The sequence below is a fragment of the Bos mutus genome, chromosome 1 (genome assembly GCF_027580195.1).
Source record: "Bos mutus isolate GX-2022 chromosome 1, NWIPB_WYAK_1.1, whole genome shotgun sequence".
Classification (NCBI taxonomy): domain Eukaryota; kingdom Metazoa; phylum Chordata; class Mammalia; order Artiodactyla; family Bovidae; genus Bos; species Bos mutus.
In genome coordinates, this window is record NC_091617.1 from 143074607 (window position 1) to 143099283 (window position 24677).

Consider the following 24677-nt stretch of genomic DNA (forward strand, 5'->3'; position numbering starts at 1 on the left):
TAGGATGTGTGATACCTCTAGCTTTGTTCTTCTTTCTCCAGATTGCTTTGGCAATTTGGGGTCTTTGTGGTTCCACACAAATTCTAGGATTTTTTTTTCCCTTTCTGTGAAACATGCCATTGGAATTTTGATAGTGGTTTTGTCAAATCTACAGATTATGTTGGATAATATTATCATTTTAATAATATTAGTTCTTTCAACACATGCACATATATTTCTGAATATTTTAGAATATTTATTCTAAAAGAGTTTATTAAGACTGTGTTTTAGTGGAGGGAAGAGAATGATGAAACTGACAATGATGATGAAATAATTTCCCCTATGTCTGAGTACACTGTCTTGATTGCTTTCTCCTCCTTTTATTTATTTTAGTTTTAAAACTGGGACATAAGATTTAAAAAGATTATAAGGGCCAGAAGGGATTGGGGTATAGACCTGTCACCTGACCACATACCCCTGCTCCCCTCTCTGCCCTGTCTGTGTTGTTCCTGTGGCAGAAGGGGAATGTGGGGGTTCCAGAGGCCTATTCTAGCTCTGTGGAAGGGGCAAACTTCTTGTTGTTGGACCTGAACAGCAAGGAGGGCATCCTGGGGGCAGGAGCACCTGACCTAGCAGTGTGGAGCAGAGGCTTCAGGAAGGTTCCGCCCAGAGTGTGTGGACAGGTACAGGTGGGGCCCCAGGACACTCCTGTACAAGTGCTTTTCTCTCAGGATATCAGGGTACCATGCACCCTGAGGCAGCTTGGCAGAGACAGTGCCATCTGAAGGGGAGCATGGGGTAGTGGGGAGCCTAGTGGATTGGAAACAGGCCTCAGAGGAGCTGGCCTCTGGGTGACCAGCTCAGTCTCTGAGGCCACCACCAGCCTCACACCTTGACACGTCAGGCCCCTCTGCTGGTCAAGGGCACACTGTCCTCACCCGTGGACACCTCAGGAAGCCTGAAGATCACGCATGTGGGAGCAAAGGGCAGGACACAACACAGGTCTCCATCTGCAAGAGGACCACATGCCAGCTGCACCTCTCCCCATGGCCTCACACCCAGCAGTGGATAGGACCTGCTAGGGTGGTTCTGAAGATTCCTGGGTGAGCCCCAGCCTCGCCCAGCCCAGCCCAAGCGGCCTGACACCCTGCTTTCCCCAGTTAGGATATCTGTGAGGCTGGCATGGATGCAGTGAGGGCCTGCTGACACCCCTGCATGGAGCACCCCCCCCCTCAAAGCCGCAGTGGGCCTCTGGTTGGTAGGTCCTGCCTGGCCTGGTGGTCACCCTCTGGGTGCTGGCCAGATAGGATGACCCACAGCTTGCTCCCAGTTTAGTTCAGAGGCTTTGGGGCCCAAGGGCATCCTGAATGGCACCTGACTCCAGTCAGGCTTGGCCCTGCACCCAAGGCTGGTCCAAATGCAGGGGTGGAGGGGGGGACGTACAGCCTTGGGGGATCTTGTCCCAGTAACAGGGCACTGACCAGATTTCCTGGGAAAAGGGAGGGACCCCACCCTGCTGCCCTCGTGTTGTCCTTCTGTACTCCTGCGAGGCCCCCAGAGAAGCAGGGGCTCAGGGCCCACAGCAGGCATCTGGAGAGGATTTCCAGGCACGTGAAACAGAGAGGGGGCCTGGGAGAGGTGTAGCCTCACCTTTCCTGGAGTGCACGCTGACCAGCAGTTGCCGACAGGACTGCTGTCCTGCATCAAGGAAGCAACAGTCGTGTGAGCATCCATCAGGGACTGGGGTTCAGGGCTTCTCCTTTGTCTCAGGTGCCAGGTGTGGGCTCCTGGCCACTCGTAGGTCATTCAGGAGGAGAAGCAGAGACCACCTCTCCCAGACTATGGGCCTGGATGAGAGGAAGGAGATAAGAGCCCAGCGCTGACCCCCCACCACAGCGTGGGCTTGCTGACCCCATACCTTTGTGCTTTCACTAGACAAAACTCCTGGGGAAATGGGCTCAGGGAGACAGGTTTCTGGGGAGATGGCCTGGGAGCAGTCATGTCACATATCGGAAGCTGATTCTCTAACTTGTACTTCACACATAAGTGTTTTTAAATGTCCTGAGAAGAAAACAGTCTCTGTGGAAACAGGGTTGGGGGAAGTGGAGGATTAAGTGGGCAGGACTTAATCCTGCAGGGGTTCTCAGACCTTTATGCAGTGATGGAAACTGTGAAGTTCTAAGCAGGGGGTCGCACATAGCCAGACCCAGACCCATCCCGTTCCCCAGGCTGCCCGTGAGCACGCTTCTGGAAGGTGGGAAAAGGGGCCGGCTGCTGGCCTGAGGCTGGTGCTCAGGCTCTGGCCCATGTGCCCATGTAGCCCTCCTCCACCTTCCAGCCTGCTGTTGTCTTAACCATTAAAGTGTTAGCCACTCAGTCGTGTCTGACTCTTCGTGACCCTATGGGCTGTAGCCTGCCAGGCTCCTCTGTCCATGGAATTCTCCAGGCAAAAATACTGGAGTAGGTTGCCATTCCCTTCTTCAGGGAATCTTCCTGACTCAGGGATCAAACCTGCATCCCCTGAATAGCCCGCAGATTGTTTACTGTCTGAGCCACCAGGGAAGCCTGTCTTGGCCATTAGTGATGCCTTCCATATGCAGAGAGAGGAGACCCGTGGACAGCTTGACTAGAGTTGGGTTCGCGGCCGGCCTAACAGCTTGGACTCCTGGTGCTCCTGGTGGATGCCTGCGGCCACACAGAGCAGAGCCTCGGGCCCGCCAATCGGTGCCCTGATGAGGGGAGCGGAAAAGATGCGACCCCGTCCTAGTCGCTGTGAGCACAAAAGCAAGGGCCTCCACCACCCCCAAAAGTGACTAGGCATCCCCCTCTCCTGGCCAAAACTGTGACTGCGCGTCTTCCCTGCTGCTGCACGAGGTGCCCTAAGATGCCCAGTCCCTGCACCTCCGCTCCCCAGTGGCACCCCATCTGGAGCCACCGCCTGCCTCGGGGAGGCTCGGGAGCAAGGCTGTGTCCAGACCCACTCAAGGTGGCATCCCTGAGGACATGACGGTGACTGCCTGCTTACTGGGTTTAACCTGCTGTTTCTCAAAGCTCACTTACACAAAGATAGTCCTCTCATGGTACATTTGTAAACACTACATGGAGAACACTAGTTATGTTTTCTGTGCACAGGCTATATGTTTTTATAGACCCCTATCCAAAGGTCTCAAAGTTTTCAAATAGTAGCTTTGAAACATTTTACCACATGAAAAATGGACAACCAGTGGGACTTTGCTGTATGATGCAGGAAGCTCAAACCTGGTGCTCTGTGACAACCTAGAGGGGTGGGATGGAGTGGGAGGTGCGGGGGAGGCTCAAGAGGGAGGCGGCATATGTATACCTATGACTGATTCATGTTGATGTATGGCAGAAACCAATGCAATATTGTAAAGCAATTATTCTCCAATTTTAAAAAATTAATTTTTAAATAAGTCCCAAAGTAGACAATGAAATGGTGCTAGAGTCCAATCCCTTATTGCTACTGGGCTGTGGAATAAAACTTGAAGGTCAAATCTCTTTTCTTTTTAAACTCTTGAGTATTTGTCTTTTTCTTACTGATTTGAGAACTCTCTGTATGAGAGATATTAGCTCTTAGCTCACCCTCATATACATGTCACCAATATTTTCTTCACCTTGCTCTATCGATTTAAATTTTTTTTAATTTTAATTTAATTTTTAAACTTTACATAATTGTATTAGTTTTGCCAAATATCAAAATGAATCCACCACAGGTATACACGTGTTCCCCATCCTGAACCCTCCTCCCTCCTCCCTCCCCATACCATCCCTCTGGGTCATCCCAGTGCACTAGCCCCAAGCGTCCAGTATCGTGCATCGAACCTGGACTGGCATCTCATTTCATACATGATATTTTACATGTTTCAATGCCATTCTCCCAAATCTTCCCACCCTCTCCCTCTCCCACAGAGTCCATAAGACTGTTCTATACATCACTGTCTCTTTTGCTGTCTTGTTCACAGGGTTATTGTTACCATCTTTCTAAATTCCATATATATGCGTTAGTATACTGTATTGGTGTTTTTCCTTCTGGTTTACTTCACTCTGTATAATAGGCTCCAGTTTCATCCACCTCATTAGAACTGATTCAAATGTATTCTTTTTAATGGCTGATTAATACTCCATTGTGTATATGTACCACAGCTTTCTTATCCATTCATCTGCTGATGGGCATCTAGGTTGCTTCCATGTCCTGGCTATTATAAACAGTGCTGCGATGAATATTGGCGTACACGTGTCTCTTTCCCTTCTGGTTTCCTCAGTGTGTATGCCTAGCAGTGGGATTGCTGGATCATAAGGCAATTCTATTTCCAGTTTTTTAAGGAATCTCCACACTCTTCTCCATAGTGGCTGTACTAATTTGCATTCCCACCAACAGTGTAAGAGGGTTCCCTTTTCTCCACACCCTCTCCAGCATTTATTATTTGTAGACTTTTGGATCGCAGCCATTCTGACTGGTGTGAAATGGTACCTCATAGTGGTTTTGATTTGCATTTCTCTGATAATGAGTGATGTTGAGCATCTTTTCATGTGTTTGTTAGCCATCTGTATGTCTTCTTTGGAGAAATGCTTATTTAGTTCTTTGGCCCATTTTTTGATTGGGTCATTTATTTTTCTGGAGTTGAGCTGTAGGAGTTGCTTGTATATTTTTGAGATTAGTTGTTTGTCACACCTCAAGAAACAAGAAAAAAGTCAAATAAATAACCTAACTCTACACCTAAAGCAACTAGAAAAGGAAGAAATGAAGAACCCCAGGGTTAGTAGAAGGAAAGAAATCTTAAAAATTAGAGCAGAAATAAATGCAAAAGAAACAAAAGAGACCATAGCAAAAATCAACAAAACCAAAAGCTGGTTCTTTGAAAGGATAAATAAAAATGACAAACCATTAGCCAGGCTCATCAAGAAACAAAGGGAGAAAAATCAAATCAGTAAAATTAGAAATGAAAATGGAGAGATCACAACAGACAACACAGAAATACAAAAGATCATAAGAGACTACTATCAACAATTATATGCCAATAAAATGGACAATGTGGAAGAAATGGACAAATTCTTAGAAAAGTACAACTTTCCAAAACTGGACCAGGAAGAAATAGAAAATCTTAACAGAACCATCACAAGCATGGAAATTGAAACTGTAATCAAAAATCTTCCAGCAAACAAAAGCCCAGGTCCAGACGGCTTCACAGCTGAATTCTACCAAAAATTTAGAGAAGAGCTAACACCTATCCTGCTCAAACTCTTCCAGAAAATTGCAGAGGAAGGTAAACTTCCAAACTCATTCTATGAGGCCACCATCACCCTAATACCAAAACCTGACAAAGATCCCACAAAAAAAGAAAACTACAGGCCAATATCACTGATGAACATAGATGCAAAAATCCTTAACAAAATTCTAGCAATCAGAATCCAACAACACATTAAAAAGATCATACACCATGACCAAGTGGGCTTTATCCCAGGGATGCAAGGATTCTTCAATATCGGATTTAAATTTTTAAAAATATTTTAACACACAAATATCTTTGTCTTTTCTGTAATGGTTTTCATTTTTCCTATCATACTTAAAAAGGTCTTCTCCACTCCAAAGTGATGTTAGCATTCATCTTTATTATGTTATTAGATAATATTAACATTCATCTCTATTTTAGCATTTTATTTCAGGATATTTTTGGTGTTTGGTAGGAGTTTTGCACTGATTAGCTGGTCTGACAGATTCATCGAGGGGTCCATCTGTCCCTCCCACTATGTGTTCCAGGCAATGCAGTTATCACCCATAATTCGCAGGTGCGTTTGGGTCTCACTCCAGGCTTTGCCATCACTCCAGCCATCTGCATCTCAGCATCAGCCCTCCTTGTCCTCCTCTCTGCAGCTTTTTAATGTTTTGTCTAGGCAGCTTGATCCCCTTCAAAAGTGTCTTGTCTCTGGTTCACTCATGTGCCAAAAGAACAGGAGACTCAAGTTCTAAACTCCCTTTAGTAATTTGATTGGAATTGTATTTGTTTTCGAGATTAAGGACCACTTTTCAAAGCAATTTTTTATTGAAGTATAGTTGATTTAAAATGTTGTGTTAATTTCTGCTGTAGAGCAAAGTGATTCCGTTATACATTTCTTTTTCCATATATGTATCCTTTGTACATATTCTTTATCTATATACGTTCTTTTTCATTTTCTTTTTCATTATGGCTTATCCTAGGATATTGAATACAGTTGCCTGTGCTATACAGTAGGTCCCGGTTGTTTCTCCGGTCTATATGGGACCGTTTGCATCTGCTCACCCCAGCCTCCCGATCCCTCCCTCTCCCACCCCACCTCCTCCTTGGCAACCACAAGTCTCCTCTCAGTGTCTGTGAGTCGGCTGCTGTTTTGTAGATATGAAGAATTGCCTTTTTTTTTTTTAATGTGTGTACAAGAATCATCTTTGTTTTATTTATTTTACAGAGTAATGGTTTAAATTGAATACATTTGGGCACAGTAAATATTTTGACATGAGAAGCATCAGAATGGGCATCAGAAAAATAGCAACTCATCTTACACACAATAACTAGAAAATATTTTTGTCTGATCATTTAAGGGTTACAAATCCTGAGAATGTTAGACATTGAACAAACTAGGTACTACCTGATAATTAAATCTTGCTTGGAAATCATCGTTTAAAAAAATGCTTTGAGGTACAAATCACCTATGTATTAATCTTTTACATTTTACAAAGACTTTAAACAAATATATCAAATGATTATACATCAGTGGCTCTAAAACGGCTGTCAGTCAGGTTCCAGGACACACTGTTCCACGATTTCCCGTAAGTTGGGGTTCTCCATGGCAGCCGCCACTCGCTCTTTGTCATTTATCTGCTTGTTGATATCTTCCTCTGTTGAGTGGGTTCCTTCAGAAGTGTAGATTTCCAACAATAAGAGTCGCCAAAGAGCAATGAGGTACTGTTGGCGTGAACCTTATAATAACCAAATAGTCATCTTCATTTATCTCCTGAACCTCCACACAACTTTCCGTTACCACTTCCAGTTCTTCTAAAGTATTGGGCTTCTCTGGGTCCCGGATGGTTCGAATCAAATCATAAACTTCTAGCGCTTTCTCTTCCATGATCCGGGGCTGCCGGGCAGCTCCCCGCTCAGAGAGGCCCTAGAGCCACAGGAATCTGCTCAGCGTCCAAGAGAGCAGTCCGGACACCCGCTCCATCCTTACGTTCCGCCATCCCTGGCGACTGTCCCATCCGAGCCACCCGAAGAATTGCCTTTTAAAATGCAATTAGGAAATTAAATCCAGGAACATGGTGCACCTTCCTGTTTCTTTCTTCTTTTAAAAATATTATATATGCCAATTACACCTTAATACAAAAGATACCAGCAAATAAATAATACAAATAAATGAAATGTGGGTACAACACAGTTCTTACTATCTTTATTCCCAATTATCTAATACTTTGATTGGTATTGTGGATATTTCCCACGACATTCTATTTTCTACTTTTCATGTAAAAACAAACCTGTGTAGACAAACCATACTTAAGTGTATGGATTAAGTCCCAGAGTCCCTCTCACTGTCCCCCCGCCCCCTGCCCAGAGCTCACACCTGCTAAGGCTCCTCCCAGAGGAGCCTTTCTTTTTCCTTCTCTTGTTTGCTTCACAATAACTGAGTCACCCCGCACATACCGCACTGCTATTTGCAGCAGGTGGTAAGCACGGTGTGGGCCCGGACTCACCCCTCCTTCCCCTGGTCTGGCCGTCCACAGAGGGGTGGCCTTGATACTCGCCGGTCTCCACTGAAGGGCATTTTGGGGCTTTTCCTTCTTTCACCTTCACACGCAATCCGCGGGGGACTCCCGTCTGACCCTGGAGCAGGTGACCTTTCTGCTTTGTTCCCTGCACACTCAGGGGGACAGAAACTGCTGGGGACCTTCCAGAAGGGATGTCCCCAGAGAACGCTGGTGTCAGTGCGCTTTCCCTGCCCACTTGGGCCTGGGTCCCACCCACCGGACTCCCAGAAAGGCCAGAGAGTGGTTTGCATCTGCCTGGGGGACTTGGGGCCACAGGGGGAGGCTGAAGACCCTGGTGTGGGGGTGCTCACTACAGGCCCTTTGACCCGGAAGCTCACTTCATGCTTTCTGCTCCTGCACTGTGGGGGCCAGGTCCCCATCCAGTTACTCCAGGGTCACACTCTTCCCAGTGCCAGGCCATTGGCACTTCCCTGGCCGGCTCCCTTGTCCCCAGAAAGCAGGAGCTCATCCTCTTGTCCACTCAACGGGCCCTGAGCCTGCAGAGGGTGGGCCTGGTTGGGGCTGGGCAGGGCTGCTGCCTGTGGCCAGGAGATTCTGAAATCTGAGATGGCCACTCACAGACTTAGAGAAAATATCCAAAACACTTCTGCAACATCTGACAAAAATTTGTGTCTACACTGCTATATTTAAAATGGATAATCACCAAGGGCCTACTGCACAGCACACAGAACTCTGTTCAATGTCATATGGCAGCCTGGATGGGAGAGAAGTTTAGGGGAGAATGGATACATGTATATGAATGGCTGAGTCCCCTCCCTGTTTACCTGAAACTATCACAATGTTGTTAATCTGCTATACCCCAATACAAAATAAAAAGTTGAAAAAAATTTGCGTCTAGAATATGTAAAGAATTACAAATCAATGCTGCTGCTGCTGCTGCTAAGTCACTTCAGTCATGTCCTACTCTGTGCGACCCCATAGACAGCAGCCCACCAGGCTCCCCCGTCCCTGGGATTCTCCAGGCAAGAACACTGGAGTGGGTTGCCATTTCCTTCTCCAGTGCATGAAAGTGAAAAGTAAAAGAGAAGTCGCTCAGTCATGTCTGACTCTTCGCGACCTCATGGACTGAAGCCCACCAGGCTCCTCCGTCCATGGGATTTTCCAGGCAAGAGTACTGGAGTGGGTTGCCATTGCCTTCTCCACAAATCAGTGATGCAAACTAACCAATTTTTTAAAACAGGCAAGAGGCTTGGACAGATAGTTGGCACAGGAAGATATGCCGATGGCAATTCACACAAGAACATCGGTTATCAGGGAGACGTGAGTCAAAGCCGCAGTGAGATGCCACCACTCACGCAGCAGAATGGTCGTAACCAGACGCCAGCAGGTGTTCTGAGGACGTGGAGCAACTGGAACCCTCACGCGTTGCTGGTGGGAACACAAAATGCTGTGGTCGCTTTGGAAAACCGTGTCCCTGAATTCACAGTGACACTAAGGCCCAGGAATTCCTCTTCTGGCTAATAACTTACACACAAGAAATGAAAACCTTGGCCCAACAAGGGCTTGGATGAGAAGGTTCACCTTAGCCCAGATGCCCTCCAACAAGTGAGCAGATGAACTAGCTCAGGGGTCCAGGCAATACCGGAATGGAGTATCGGTCCTCGCAGCCTCGCAGAGGAGCCCAGACATACCTGGAGTGAAAGAAGTCAAACCCATGGAGGGTTCAGACCAGATGGCTCCCTTTGTACAAAGTTCCAGAACAGGCACAATGAACCCACAGTGACCTGAACTAGGTCAGAGGTTACTTCCAGGAGGTGGCACCAGGGAGCTTTGTGGGGAGATGGACATGTTCTGTCTGGTGACAGGGTGTGAGTTACATGGGGCAAGTGAGGCGGCCAGCTCAGACAGGCACTCAGATCTGTGCACATCACAGCAGAAATCATATCTCATGTGAAACGCCAGGCTGGATGATGCACAAGCTGGAATCAAGATTGCCGGGAGAAATCTCAATAATCTCAGATATGCAGATGACACCACTCTAATGGCAGAAAGCAAGAGAAACTAAAGAGCCTCTTGATGAAAGTGAAAGAGGAGAGTGAAAAAGCTAGCTTAAAGCTCAACATTCAAAAAACTAAGATCATGGCATCTGGCCCATTACTTCGTGCTAAATTCATGAGAAACAATGGAAACAGTGACAGACTTTATTTCCTTGGGCTCCAAAATCACTGCAGATGGTAACCCAGCCATGAAATTAAGATACTTGTTCTTTGGAAGAAAAGCTATGACCAACCTAGATAGCATATTAAAAAGCAGAGACTTTATTTTGCTGACAAAGGTCTGTCCAGTCAAAGCTATGGTTTTTCCAGTAGTCATGTATGGATGTGAGAGCTGGACCATAAAGAAGGCTGAGCACCGAAGAATGGATGGTTTTGAACTGTGGAGTTGGAGAAAACTCTTGAGAGTCCCTTGGACTTCAAGAAGATCAAACCAGTCAATCCTAAGGGAAATCAGTCCTGAGTATTCATTGGAAGGACTGATACTGAAGCTGAAGCTCCAGTACTTTGACCACCTGATGGGAAGGTCTGACTCATTAGAAAAGGCCCTGATGCTGGGATAGATTGAAGGCAGGAGGAGAAGGGGACAACAGAGTATGAGATGGTTGGATGGCATCACTGACTCAATGGACATGAGTTTGAGCAAGCTCTGGGAGTTGGTGATGGACAGGGAAGCCTGGCGTGCTGCAGTCCCTGGGGTCACAAAGAGCTGGACACGACTGAGCAACTGAACTGATGAAAGGCAAAACAGGGCACACCCGTGAAAGGAGCAGACTCATCTCGTCATGGCTGGGGTGCTCTAGAATTTCTACTTAACGTCAAAGTGGCGTTCATAGAACCAGGGATCTAAGACTGGGACGAGAGAGGGTCCCCACTGATGCCTTTCCCGGCTGTTCCCTCCCAGGCTTGGAGCCCCCTCTCCAGCTTCAGCACCCAGCCTTGTCTCCCACTCCCAAAGGCCTTGTGGAACCATAGGTTGCTGGACCCTCCTCAGGGTGTCTGACTCTGCAGACCCGGGACTCTGCATTTCTAGGTCCCAGGTAATGCGGATGCTCCAGGGCCCACACTTTGAACTGGAGGCTTGAGCCAGACTGAGAGGTGGGTGGTGAGCTGGCCGTGTTACCAGCCAGGCCTGCCCAGGGCATGGCTGGCTCCAGGTCTCCCTCTCTCCTCCCCCATGTGACTCCCCTCTGGGCTGGGTCCCTCCCCAGGTGCACACGTGTTGGGCTTCCCCCAGTGCTGCTACACTTTGCTGGGGTGTGTACCTCACAGCCTCCTCTCCTGGGCTGCACCTCAGTTCTCAAAGGGCTCTAATGCCAGCAAGCTCATCAGTGACCCGTGATGGGCCAATGCTCAGTCCTACATCACGTGGCTCCCCCGCCAGCCTGACCCTCTCAAGGCTCCCTCATCTCAGCTGATGATGACCGCATCCCTTGATTGCCAGGGTCCTCCCTGCATCTCACACCCACAGCCAACATTTCTCTCTCTGCCTCTCTCTTGGTATTTAATTTTAAAATTTTTATTGGAGTATTGTCGATTTACAGTGTTGTGTTAGTTTCAGGTGTACAGCAAAACGAATCAGTTATACATGTACACGTACCCACTGTTTTTTAGATTCTTTTCCCATATTGGCCATTGCAGAGTATTGAGTAGAGTTCCCTGTGCTATACAGTAGGTTCTTATTAGGTATCTATTTTATGTATGGTAGTGTGTTTATGTCAATCCCAATCTCCCAATTTATCCCTCCACCCCTTATCCCCTTGGCAACCATAAGAATGTTTTCTACTTTCAGCAAATCCATCCCCAGACATACCCAGCATCGGACCATGAGCCCCTCCTCCACCTGGGCCAGGCCGCCGTGGCTCCCTGGTCACTGGGGTGACTTCCTGTTGAGCCTCCCAGTCTGGTTTCACTCTGAGGGGTGTCAGAATCCCAGGCTCAAGTCCACGGCTCTCATCACCTGCCTCTCCCTCTGCTCCCTCCTGCACGCACTGCTGCTCAGACACACTGGCCTCCACGCCAGGCTGGCACCCCCACAGGGCTTTGCCCCTGCCCGCAGAGAGCATATCCACAGGGTCTCGGTTCAGGGTCCTTCTCGCAGGCTGCCTCCCCTCCTGTTGCTGCAGAGCCTGACCCCCAGCCCCAGCCTACCTGCCTTCTTCCTTCCTGTCCTGCTTTCTCATCTGCACTTTCCCCTCTGGCACATTCAGGCCTCTTTTCTCTTCTCTGGGTTGTCAGTCTCCTCCCACTAGACTAGGATCTTCTTGGGCAGGGAGCTTGAGCTGTTTTGTTCTCCTGGGACACTGGCTAGCACACAGGAGGTGCTAAATAAATGCTTCCTGTGGGTCAAGGAGTCACATTCACATCACTCACGGGGTTCCTTCGTGTTCCAGCCGCCGTGGGCATGGCCTGAGCTGGGTGTGTCTGCCTGGCCCTTGTTCACCTGCCACACTCACACCTGCCCCCACCCGCACCCCTGGGATACAGGGTAGGGTGTGCCCACTGTCCTCTCGCTGACGCCTTTTATTCAAAGGAGCACGTGAAGAAACCCTAGACCCTTCTGTCGTGGCAACACCACCTGAGCAGGGGGGCACAGGCTGGACAAGCGTGCGCCTAACACAAACTTGAAAACAGCTGTGCCACGTGCCTTCTCTCCATCGTCAGGAGATGTGTAGTTATTCGGAGAGTCCTTCCTGGCTTCACTGACCCAATAAACTTGGCTTTGTTGGACTACATGTTTATTTTTTAAAAAGAAGAAGAAAAGAGGGATGTAACTAAGCACCCACCTCATGAACCTGTAAGGAGAGCAGAATGAACCCAAAGCAAGCAGAAGGGATAGCAGGGTGAAGATAAGAGCAGAAATTAATCACGTTGAAAATGGAAAAATAATAGGGAAAAGCAATGAAACGAAGAGCTCCTTCTTTGGGATTTTTTTTTTTTTTTTTTTAACCAACAAACTTCCAGAAAAACTGACCAAAAAAAAAGAGATAGAGAAGGCATAAATTTCCAGTCTTAAAACTGACACAGAAAGTGTCACTACAGACCCTAAGGACATCAAAAGGGAAATGAGGGGAGATTATGAACAACTGTGTATTTGTAAATTTGACAACTTACATGAAATGAACCAATTCCTAAAAAAGCACAACCTGCCACAACTTACCTGTAGAAAATGATTGGAACAGCCTGTAACTATTAAGGAGATTAACTTCTTAGTCTATCCCTTCCCCTAAACCTCTAGACTCAGATGGTTTCACTGGGGTTTCTATCAAACAGTTTAAAAAGTATTAACACTAATTCTACATATCTCTTCCAGAAAAACAAGGATGGAATACTCCTTGATTCATTGTATGAAGTTAACATCATCCTAATGCCAAAACCGAACAGTTACAAAAAGAAAACTATAGGTCAATATATTAATACTTTGTGAATATAAATACAAAAATCCTTAACAAAATTTTGGAAAATTAGATTCAATAAGATATACTATGGCCAAGTGGAGTCTATCCCAGGGATTCAAGGGTGGTTCAAAATTCAAAAACATCAATCCATGTAATTTGCCATATTAACAGGCTAATGATGAAAAATTATCTGGTCATATCAATCAGTGCCAAAAAGGCATTTAACAAAACTTAATACCTATTCATGATAAAAAAAAAACCTCTCATAAATATAGGAAAGGAAGGGACTTCCTCAACATGATAAAGAACATCATAAATAACCTACAGCTTTCCCTCTAGGGTTGGGAACGAGGCAAGGATATCTACTCTCCTGGTTTTTATTCAGCATCGTTCTGGAAGTTCTGGCCTGGACAGTGAGACAAAATAAAAGGGAACAAAAGGCATACGGCCTGGGAAGGAAGACATCAAATGGTTCCTGTTTACAGATGACACAGTTTTCTTCGTAGATTCGGTAACAAAACAAAACACTCCTAGAACAAATGAATCCAACAAGCCTGTAGGACATGAGATGAACGTGAAAAAAAAAAAAAAAAAACCCACTGGTATTTCTAAATACTAACAATGAATATAGAAACACCAAAATTAAAAGCACAAAATTATGTATGCTTGCTCAAAAAAAATTAGATCTTAGGTGTAAATATAACAAAACAAGTATAGAATTTTTGAAACAACAACTTTTTGAAAGATTTTTAAAACTACAAAACACTGATGAAAGAAATTAATGAAGTCCTGAATAAATGGAGAAACAGGCATACATGAATTGGAAGACTCAATAAGTATATCAGTTTCCCCAAAATTGTAATTTCTACCAACATCCCAGCAAGAATTTTGTAGACAGAGACAAGATTATTCTAAAACTTACATGGAAAATCCAAGAAACTAGAGAATAGCTAAAACTGTTTTGAAAAAGAATACATTGGAGGAGTTGGTCTACTGGCTTTCAAGATTTATCATATATTAATAGTTACAGTCAGTTCACTTCAGTCACTCAGTTGTGTCCAACTCTGTGACCCCATGGACTGCAGCACGCCAGGCTTCCCTGTCCATCACCAACTCCCAGAGCTTGCTCAAACTCATGTCCATCGAGTCGGTGATGCCATCCATCTCGTCCTCTGTCATCCCCTTCTCCTTCCTGCTTCAATCTTTCCCAGCATCAGGGTCTTTTCCAATGAGTCAGTTCTTCACATCATTGGAGCTTCAGCTTCAGCATCAGTCCTTCCAATGAATATTCAGGACTGACTCCCTTTAGGATTGACTGGTTGGATCTCCGTGCAGTCCAAGGGACTCTCAAGAGTCTTCTCCAACATCACAGCTCAAAAGCATCCATTCTTCAGCGCTCAGCTTTCTTTATAGTCCAACTCTCACATCCATACATGACTACTGGAAAAACCATAGCTTTGACTAGATGGACCTTTGCTGGCAAAGTAATGTCTCTGCTTTTTAATATGCTATCTAGGTTGGTCATAGCTTTTTTCCAAGAAGCAAGCATCTTTTAATTTCATGGCTGCAGTCACCATCTGCAGTGATTTTGGAGACCAAGGAAATAAAGTCTGTCCTCTTTCCATTGTTTCCCCATCTATTTACCATGAAGTGATGGGATTGGATGCCATGTTTTTTGAATGTTGAATTTTAAGCCAGGTTTTTCACTCTCCTCTTTCACTTTCATCAAGAGGCTCTTCAGTTACTCTTTGCTTTCTGCCATAAGGGTGGCATCATCTGCATATCTGAGGTTATGTATATATCTCCTGTCAATCTTGATTCCGGCTTGTGCTTCATCCAGCCCGGCATTTCACATGATGTACTCTTCATATAAGTTAAATAAGCAGAGTGACAATATACAGCCTTGTTGTACTCCTTTCCCAATTTGGAACCAGTCTGTTGTTCCATGTCCAGTTCTAACTGCTACTTCTTGACCTGCATATAGATTTCTCAGGAGGCAGGTAAGGTGGTCTGGTATTCCCATCTCTTGAAGAATTTTCCACAGTTTGTTGTGATCCACATAGTCAAAGGCTTTAGCATAGTCAATGAAGCAGAAGTAGATATTTTTCTGGAATTCTGCTTTTTCTATAATCCAATGGATGTTGGCAATTTGATCTCTGATTCCTCTGCCTTTTCTAAAACTTCCAGATGGAAGTTTTCAGTTCACTTACTGCTGAAGCCTAGCTTGGAGAATTTTCAGCATTACCTTGCTAGCATGTGAGATGAGTGCAATTGTGTGGTAGTTTGAACATTCTTTGGCATTGCCTTTCTTTGGGATTGGAATGAAAACCGACCTTTTCCAGTCCTGTGGCCACTGCTGAGTTTTCCAAATTTGTTGGCATATTGAGTGCAACACTTTCACAGCATCATCTTTTAGGATTTGAAATAGCTCAACTGGAATTCCATCATCTTCACTAACTTTGTTCATAATGATGCTTCCTAAGGCCCACTCCAGGATGTCTAGCTCTAGGTGAGTGATCACACCATCATGGTTATCTGGGTCATGGAGATCTTTTTTGTACTGTTCTTCTGTGTGTTCTCGCCACCTCTTCTTAATATCTTCTGCTTCTGTTAGATCCATGCCATTTCTGTCCTTTACTGTGCCCATCTTATGTTCCCTTGGTATCTCTAATTTTCTTGAAGAGATCTCTAGTCTATTCCATTCTACTGTTTCCCTCTATTTCTTTGCACTGATCACTGAGGAAGGATTTCTTATCTCTCCTCGCTATTCTTTGGAACTCTGAATTGAGATGGATATATCTTTCCTTTTGCCTTTTGCTTCTATTCTTTTCTCAGCTATTTGTAAGTCCTCCTCAGACTATCATTTTGCTTTTTTTGTGTTTCTTTTTCTTGGGGATGGTTTTGATCATGGCCTCCTGTACAATGTTATGAACCTCCATCCATAGTTCTTCAGGCACTCTGGCTATCAGATCTAATGTCTTGAATCTATTTGTCACTTTTCTGTATAATCGTTAGGGATTTGATTTAGGTCATACCTGAATGGTCTAGTGGTTTTCCTTACTTTCTTCAATTTAAGTCTGAATTTGGCAACAAGGAGTTCATGATCAGAGCCACAGGTCAGCTCCTGGTCTTGTTTCTGCTGACTGTGTAGAGCTTCTCCATCTTTGGCTGCAAAGAATATAATCAGTCTGATTTTAGTATTGACCGTCTGGTGATGTCCATGTGTAGATTTGTCTCTTTGTTGTTGGAAGAGAGTGTTTGCTATGACCAGTGTATTCTCTTGGCAAAACTCTGTTAGCCTTTGCCCTGCTGCATTTTGTACTCCAAAGCCAAAGTTGCCTGTTACTCCAGGTATCTCTTGACTTTCTACATTTGCATTCCAGTCCCATATGACGAAAAGGACATCTTTTCTTGGTGTTACTTCAGAAGGTCTAGAAGAGTTGGGCATGACTGAACAACTGAACTGAACTGAGCTAGTAGGTCTTGTAGGTCTTCATAGAACTGTTCAACTTCAGCATTAGATGTTGGGTCATAGACTTGGATTACTGTGATAGTGAATGGTTTGGAAAAGAACAGAAATCATTCTATCATTTTTGAGGTTGCACCAAAGTATGCATTTTGGACTTTGTTGACTATGAGGGCTACTCCATTTCTTCTAAGGGATTCTTGCCCACAGTATTAGATGTAATGGTCATCTGAATTAAATTCGCCCATTCTGGTGCATTTTAGTTCACTGATTCCTAAAATGTCAGTGTTCACTCTTGCCATCTCCTGCTTAACCACTTTTAATTTACCTTGATGGACCTAACATTCCAGGTTCCTATGCAATATTGCTCTTTACAGCATCAGACTTTACTTCCATCACCAGTCACATCCACAACTGGGCATTGTTCTTGCTTTGGGTCAGCTTCTTCATTCTTTCTGGAGTTATTTCTCCACTCTTCTCCAGTAGCATATCGGGCACCTACCAACCTGGGGAGTTCATCTTTCAGTGTCGTATCTTTTTCCCTTTTCATATTGTACATGGGGTTCTCAAGCAAGAAAGCTGAAGTGGTTTGCCATTCCCTTCTCCAGTGGACCACATTTTGTCAGAACTCTCCACCATGACCCATTCATCTCGGGTGGCCGTATACGGCATGACTCATAGTTTCATTGAGTTAGACAAGGCTGTTATCCATGTGATTAGTTTGATTAGTTTTCTGTGACTGTGGTTTTCATTCTGTATGCCCTCTGATGGATAAGCATAAGAGGCTTGTGGAAGCTTCCTGATGGGAGGAACTGGCTGTGGGGGAATCTGGGTCTTATTCTGATGGGCTGGGCCATGCTCAGTAAATCTTTAATCCAATTTTCTATCTATGGGTGGAGCTGTGTTCCCTCCCTGTAGTTTCAGTTCAGTTCAGTTGCTCAGTCCTGTCCGACTTTGTGACCCCATGAATTGCAGCACGCCAGGCCTTCCTGTCCATCACCAACTCCCAGAGTTCATTCAAACTCATGTACATTGAGTCAGTGATGCCATCCAGCCATCTCATCCTCTGTGGTTGCCTTCTCCTCCTGCCCCCAATCCCTCTCAGCATCAGAGTCTTTTCCAATGAGTCAACTTGTCAAATGAAGTGGCCAAAGTATTCGAGTTTCAGCTTTAGCATCAGTCCTTCCAATGAACACCCAGGACTGGTCTCCTTTGGGATGGACTGGTTGGATCTCCTTGCAGTCCAAGGGACTCTCAAGAGTCTTCTCCAACACCACAGTTCAAAAGCATCAATTCTTTGGCACTCAGCTTTCTTCACAGTCCAACTCTCACATCCATACATGACCACAGGAAAAACCATAGCCTTGACTAGACGGACCTTTGTTGGCAAAGTAATATCTCTGCTTTTGAATATGCTATCTAGGTTGGTCATAACTTTCCTTCCAAGGAGTAAGCGTCTTTTAATTTCATGGCTGAAATCACCATCTGCAGTGATTTTGGAGCCCCCCCCCCAAAAAAAAATAGTCTGACACTGTTTCCACTGTTTCCCCATCTATTTCCCATGAAGTGATGGGACCAGATGCCATGATCTTCATTTTCTGAATGTTGAGCTTTAAGCCAACTTTTTCACTCTCCTCTTTCAGTTTCATCAAGAGGCTTTTTAGTTCCTCTTCACTTTCTGCCATAAGGGTGGTGTCATCTGCATATCTGAGGTTATTGATATTTCTCCCAGCAATCTTGATTCCAGCTTGTGCTTCTTCCAGCCCAGCATTTCTCATGATGTACTCTGCATAGACGTTAAATAAGCAGGGTGACAATATACAGCCTTGATGTACTCCTTTTCCTATTTGGAACCAGTTTGTTGTTCCATGTCCAGTTCTAACTGTTGCTTCCTGACCTGCATATAGATTTCTCAAGAGGCAGGTCAGGTGGTCTGGTATTCCCATCTCTTTCAGAATTTTCCACAGTTTATTGTGATCCATACAGTCAAAGGCTTGTTATAGTCAATAAAGCAGAAATAGATGTTTTTCTGAAACTCTCTTGCTTTTTCAATGATCCAGCGGATGTTGGCAATTTGATATCTGGTTCCTCTGCCTTTTCTAAATCCAGCTTGAACATCTGGAAGTTCATGGTTCATTGCTGAAGCCTGGCTTGGGAGAATTTTGAGCATTACTTTACTAGAATGTGAGATGAGTGCAACTGTGCAGTAGTTTGAACATTCTTTGGCATTGCCTTTCTTAGGGATTGGAATGAAAACTGACCTTTTCCAGTCCTGTGGCCACTGCTGAGTTTTCCAAATTTGCTGGCATATTGGATGCAGTGCTTTCACAGCATCATCTTTCAGGATTTGAAATAGCTCAAGTGGAATTCCATCACCTCCACTAGCTTTGGTCGTAGTGATGCTCTCTAAGGCCCACTTGACTTCACATTCCAGAATGTATGGCTTTTGTATAGTTCTTCTGTGTGTTCTTGCCATCTCTTCTTAATATCTTCTGCTTCTGTTAGGTCCATACCATTTCTGTCCTTTATCAAGCCCATCTTTGCATGAAATGTTCCCTTGGTATCTCTAATTTTCTTGAAGAGATCCCTAGTATTTCCCATTTTATTGTTTCCCTCTATTTCTTTGCATTGATCACTGAGGAAGGCTTTCCTATCTCTCCTTGGTATTCTTTGGAACTCTGAATTGAGATGGATATATTTTTCCTTTTGCCTTTTGCTTCTCTTCTTTTCTCAGCTATTTGTAAATCCTCCTCAGACTATCATTTTGCTTTTTTTGTGTTTCTTTTTCTTGGGGATGGTTTTGATCATGGCCTCCTGTACAATGTTATGAACCTCCATCCATAGTTCTTCAGGCACTCTATCAGATCTAATGCCTTGAATCTATTTGTCACTTCCCCTGTATAATCATTAGGGATTTGATTTAGGTCATACCTGAATGGTCTAGTGGTTTCCCCCACTTTCTTCAATTTAAGTCTGAATTTGGCAATAAGGAGTTCATGATCTGAGCCACAATCAGCTCCCGGTCTTGTTTTTGCTGACTGTATAGAGCTTCTCCATAATATATCACAGTGTTGTATTAATCATCACCATTGTCTATTTCCAGAACTTTTTCATCACCCAAAATAGAAACTGCATATTATTAAGCTTTAGTCTTCCTTCCTACTAAGAAAGTCATTTCCTAGGTAGGTTGATAAGAAGTCTAGGGGTCCTCAAGGAGAGAGGGGTCTGGAATTCTCAAGGAGGAAGAAAAGGACAAGCTTTTTTTTCCTCTACATTCCTTAAGATTATATAACAATAATGTATCCTTCCTGAGGACAATCTCCGGATTAAACCTTTTTTGGCTAATCCTGTTATCTTAAAATGTAAATTACGGGAGCAGGTCTGGTCTTTCAGATCAGATCAGTCGCTCAGTCATGTCCGACTCTTTGTGACCCCATGAATTGCAGCACGCCAGGCCTCCCTGTCCATCACCAACTCCCGGAGTTCACTCAGACTCACGTCCATCGAGTCAGTGATGCCATCCAGCCATCTCACCATCTGTCGTCCCCTTCTCCTCCTGCCCCCAATCTCTCCCAGCATCGGAGTCTTTTCCAATGAGTCAACTCTTCGCATGAGGTGGCCAAAGTACTGGAGTTTCAGCTTTAGCATTATTCCTTCCAAAGAAATCCCAGGGCTGATCTCCTTCAGAATGGACTGGTTGGATCTCCTTGCAGTCCAAGGGACTCTCAAGAGTCTTCTCCAACACCACAGTTCAAAAGCATCAATTCTTCGGCGCTCAGCCTTCTTCACAGTCCAACTCTCACATCCATACATGACCACAGGAAAAACCATAGCCTTGACTAGACGGACCTTTGTTGGCAAAGTAATGTCTCTGCTTTTGAATATGCTATCTAGGTTGGTCATAACTTTCCTTCCAAAGAGTAAGCGTCTTTTAATTTCATGGCTGAAATCACCATCTGCAGTGATTTTGGAGCCCAGGAAAATAAAGTCTGACACTGTTTCCACTGTTTCCCCATCTATTTCCCATGAAGTGGTGGAACCGGCTGCCATGATCTTCGTTTTCTGAATGTTGAGCTTTAAGCCAACTTTTTCACTCTCCTCTTTCAGTTTCATCAAGAGGCTTTTTAGTTCCTCTTCACTTTCTGCCATAAGGGTGCTGTCATCTGCATATCTGAGGTTATTGATATTTCTCCCAGCAATCTTGATTCCAGCTTGTGTTTCTTCTAGTCCAGTGTTTCTCATGATGTACTCTGAATATAAGTTAAATAAACAGGGTGACAATATACAGCCTTGACGAACTCCTTTCCCTATTTGGAACCAGTCTGTTGTTCCATGTCCAGTTCTAACTGTTGCTTCCTGACCTGCATACAGATTTCTCAAGAGGCAGATCAGGTGTTCTGGTATTCCCATCTCTTTCAGAATTTTCCACAGTTTATTGTGATCCACACAGTCAAAGGCTTGTTATAGTCAATAAAGCAGAAATAGATGTTTTTCTGAAACTCTCTTGCTTTTTTGATGATCCAGCGGATGTTGGCAATTTGATCTCTGGTTCCTCTGCCTTTTCTAAAACCAGCTGGAACATTAGGAAGTTCACGGTTCACATATTGCTGAAGCCTGTCTTGGAGAATTTTGATCATTACTTTACTAGCGTGTGAGATGAGTGCAACTGTGCAGTAGTTTGAACATTCTTTGGCATTGCCTTTCTTAGGGATTGGAATGAAAACTGACCTTTTCCAGTCCTGTGGCCACTGCTGAGTTTTCCAAATTTGCTGGCATATTGGATGCAGTGCTTTCACAGCATCATCTTTCAGGATTTGAAATAGCTCAAGTGGAATTCCATCACCTCCACTAGCTTTGGTCGTAGTGATGCTCTAAGGCCCACTTGACTTCACATTCCAGAATGTATGGCTTTTGTATAGTTCTTCTGTGTGTTCTTGCCATCTCTTCTTAATATCTTCTGCTTCTGTTAGGTCCATACCATTTCTGTCCTTTATCAAGCCCATCTTTGCATGAAATGTTCCCTTGGTATCTCTAATTTTCTTGAAGAGATCCCTAGTATTTCCCATTTTATTGTTTCCCTCTATTTCTTTGCATTGATCACTGAGGAAGGCTTTCCTATCTCTCCTTGGTATTCTTTGGAACTCTGAATTGAGATGGATATATTTTTCCTTTTGCCTTTTGCTTCTCTTCTTTTCTCAGCTATTTGTAAATCCTCCTCAGACTATCATTTTGCTTTTTTTGTGTTTCTTTTTCTTGGGGATGGTTTTGATCATGGCCTCCTGTACAATGTTATGAACCTCCATCCATAGTTCTTCAGGCACTCTATCAGATCTAATGCCTTGAATAATAGATTCACTTCCCTGTATAATCATTAGGGATTTGATTTAGGTCATACCTGAATGGTCTAGTGGTTTCCCCCACTTTCTTCAATTTAAGTCTGAATTTGGCAATAAGGAGTTCATGATCTGAGCCACAATCAGCTCCCGGTCTTGTTTTTGCTGACTGTATAGAGCTTCTCCATAATATATCACAGTGTTGTATTAATCATCACCATTGTCTATTTCCAGAACTTTTCATCACCCAAAATAGAAACTGCATATTATTGCTTTAGTCTTCCTTCCTACTAAGAAAGTCATTTCCTAGGTAGGTTGATAAGAAGTCTAGGGGTCCTCAAGGAGAGAGGGGTCTGGAATTCTCAAGGAGGAAGAAAAGGACAAGTTTTTTTTCCCGTCCGACTTTGTGACCCCATGAATTGCAGCACGCCAGGCCTCCCTGTCCATCACCAACTCCCCGAGTTCACTCAGACTCACGTCCATCGAGTCAGTGATGCCATCCAGCCATCTCACCATCTGTCGCCCCTTCTCCTCCTGCCCCCAATCTCTCCCAGCATCAGAGTCTTTTTCCAATGAGTCAACTCTTCGCATGAGGTGGCCAAAGTACTGGAGTTTCAGCTTTAGCATTATTCCTTCCAAAGAAATCCAGGGCTGATCTCCTTCAGAATGGACTGGTTGGATCTCCAGTCCAAGGACCTCAAGAGTCTTCCAACACCACAGTTCAAAAGCATCAATTCTTCAGCAGGCCAGCCTTCTTCACAGTCCAACTCTCACATCCATACATGACCACAGGAAAAACCATAGCCTTGACTAGACGAACCTTTGTTGGCAAAGTAATGTCTCTGCTTTTGAATATGCTATCTAGGTTGGTCATAACTTTCCTTCCAAGGAGTAAGCATCTTTTAATTTCATGGCTGCAGTCACCATCTGCAGTGATTTTGGAGCCCAGAAAATAAAGTCTGACACTGTTTCCACTGTTTCCCCATCTATTTCCCATGAAGTGATGGGACCAGATGCCATGATCTTGTTTTCTGAATGTTGAGCTTTTAAGCCAACTTTTTCACTCTCCTCTTTCACTTTCATCAAGAGGCTTTTAGTTCCTCTTCACTTTCTGCCATAAGGGTGGTGTCATCTGCATATCTGAGGTTATTGATATTTCTCCCAGCAATCTTGATTCCAGCTTGTGTTTCTTCCAGTCCAGTGTTTCTCATGATGTACTCTGAATATAAGTTAAATAAACAGGTGACAATATACAGCCTTGATGAACTCCTTTCCTATTTGGAACCAGTCTGTTGTTCCATGTCCAGTTCTAACTGTTGCTTCCTGACCTGCATACAGATTTCTCAAGAGGCAGATCAGGTGGTCTGGTATTCCCATCTTTTTCAGAATTTTCCACAGTTTATTGTGATCCACACAGTCAAAGGCTTTTGCATAGTCAATAAAGCAGAAATAGATGTTTTTCTGAACTATTCTTGCTTGTTTTTTCCATGATCCAGTGGATGTTGGCAATTTGATCTCTGGTTCCTCTCTTTTTCTAAAACCAGCTTGAACATCAGGAAGTTCATTGGTTCACATATTGCTGAAGCCTGGCTTGGAGAATTTTGAGCATTACTTTACTAGCATGTGAGATGAGTGCAATTGTGCTGCTTCTGTAGTTTGAGCATTTTTGGCATTGCCTTTCTTTTGGGATTGAATGAAAACTGACCTTTTCCAGTCCTGTGGCCACTGCTGAGTTTTCCAAATTTGCTGGCATATTGAGTGCAGCACTTTCACAGCATCATCTTCAGGAGACTGTTGATCTCCTTGCAGTCCAAGGGACTCTCAAGAGTCTCTCCAACACCACAGTTGTGCTCAGCCTTCACAGTCCAACTCTCACATCCATACATGACCACAGGAAAACCATAGCCTTGACTAGATGAACCTTTGTTGGCAAAGTAATGTCTCTGCTTTTGAATATGCTATCTAGGTTGGTCATAACTTTCCTTCCAAGGAGTAAGCTGTCTTTTAATTTCATGGCTGCAGTCACCATCTGCAGTGATTTTGGAGCCCAAAAAATAAAGTCTGACACTGTTTCCACTGTTTCCATCTATTTCCCATGAAGTGATGGGACCAGATGCCATGATCTTGTTTTCTGAATGTTGAGCTTTGTAGGAAAGTTCACAGTTCGATATTGCTGAAGCCGGGCTTGGAGAATTTTGAGCATTACTTTACTAGCATGTGAGATGAGTGCAATTGTGTGGTAGTTTGAGCATTCTTTGGCATTGCCTTCTTTGGGATTGGAATGAAAACTGACCTATTCCAGTCCTGCAGGTACTGCTGAGTTTTCCAAATTTGTTGGCATATTGAGGCAGCACTTTCTACAGCATCATCTTTCAGGATTTGAAATAGGCTCAACTCTGGAATTCCATCACCTTCCACTAGTTTTTGTTCGTAGTGATGCTTTTAAGGCCCACTTGACTTCACATTCCAGGATGTCTGGCTCTAGGTCAGTGATCACACCATCGTGATTATCTGGGTCATGAAGATCTTTTTGTACAGTTCTTCTGTGTATTCTTGCCATCTCTTCTTAATATCTTCTGCTTCTGTTAGGTCCATACCATTTCTGTCCTTTATCGAGCCCATCTTTTGCATGAAATGTTCCTTTGGTATCTCTAATTTTCTTGAAGAGATCCCTAGTCTTTCCTATTCTGTTGT

General features: G+C 44.3%; 1 pseudogene; it reads right to left on the reverse strand.

The window, feature by feature from the left end:
• Positions 1-6412: 6412 nt before the first annotated feature.
• Positions 6413-7194, reverse strand: LOC102265283 (cytosolic iron-sulfur assembly component 2A pseudogene; annotated as a pseudogene).
• Positions 7195-24677: the final 17483 nt, after the last annotated feature.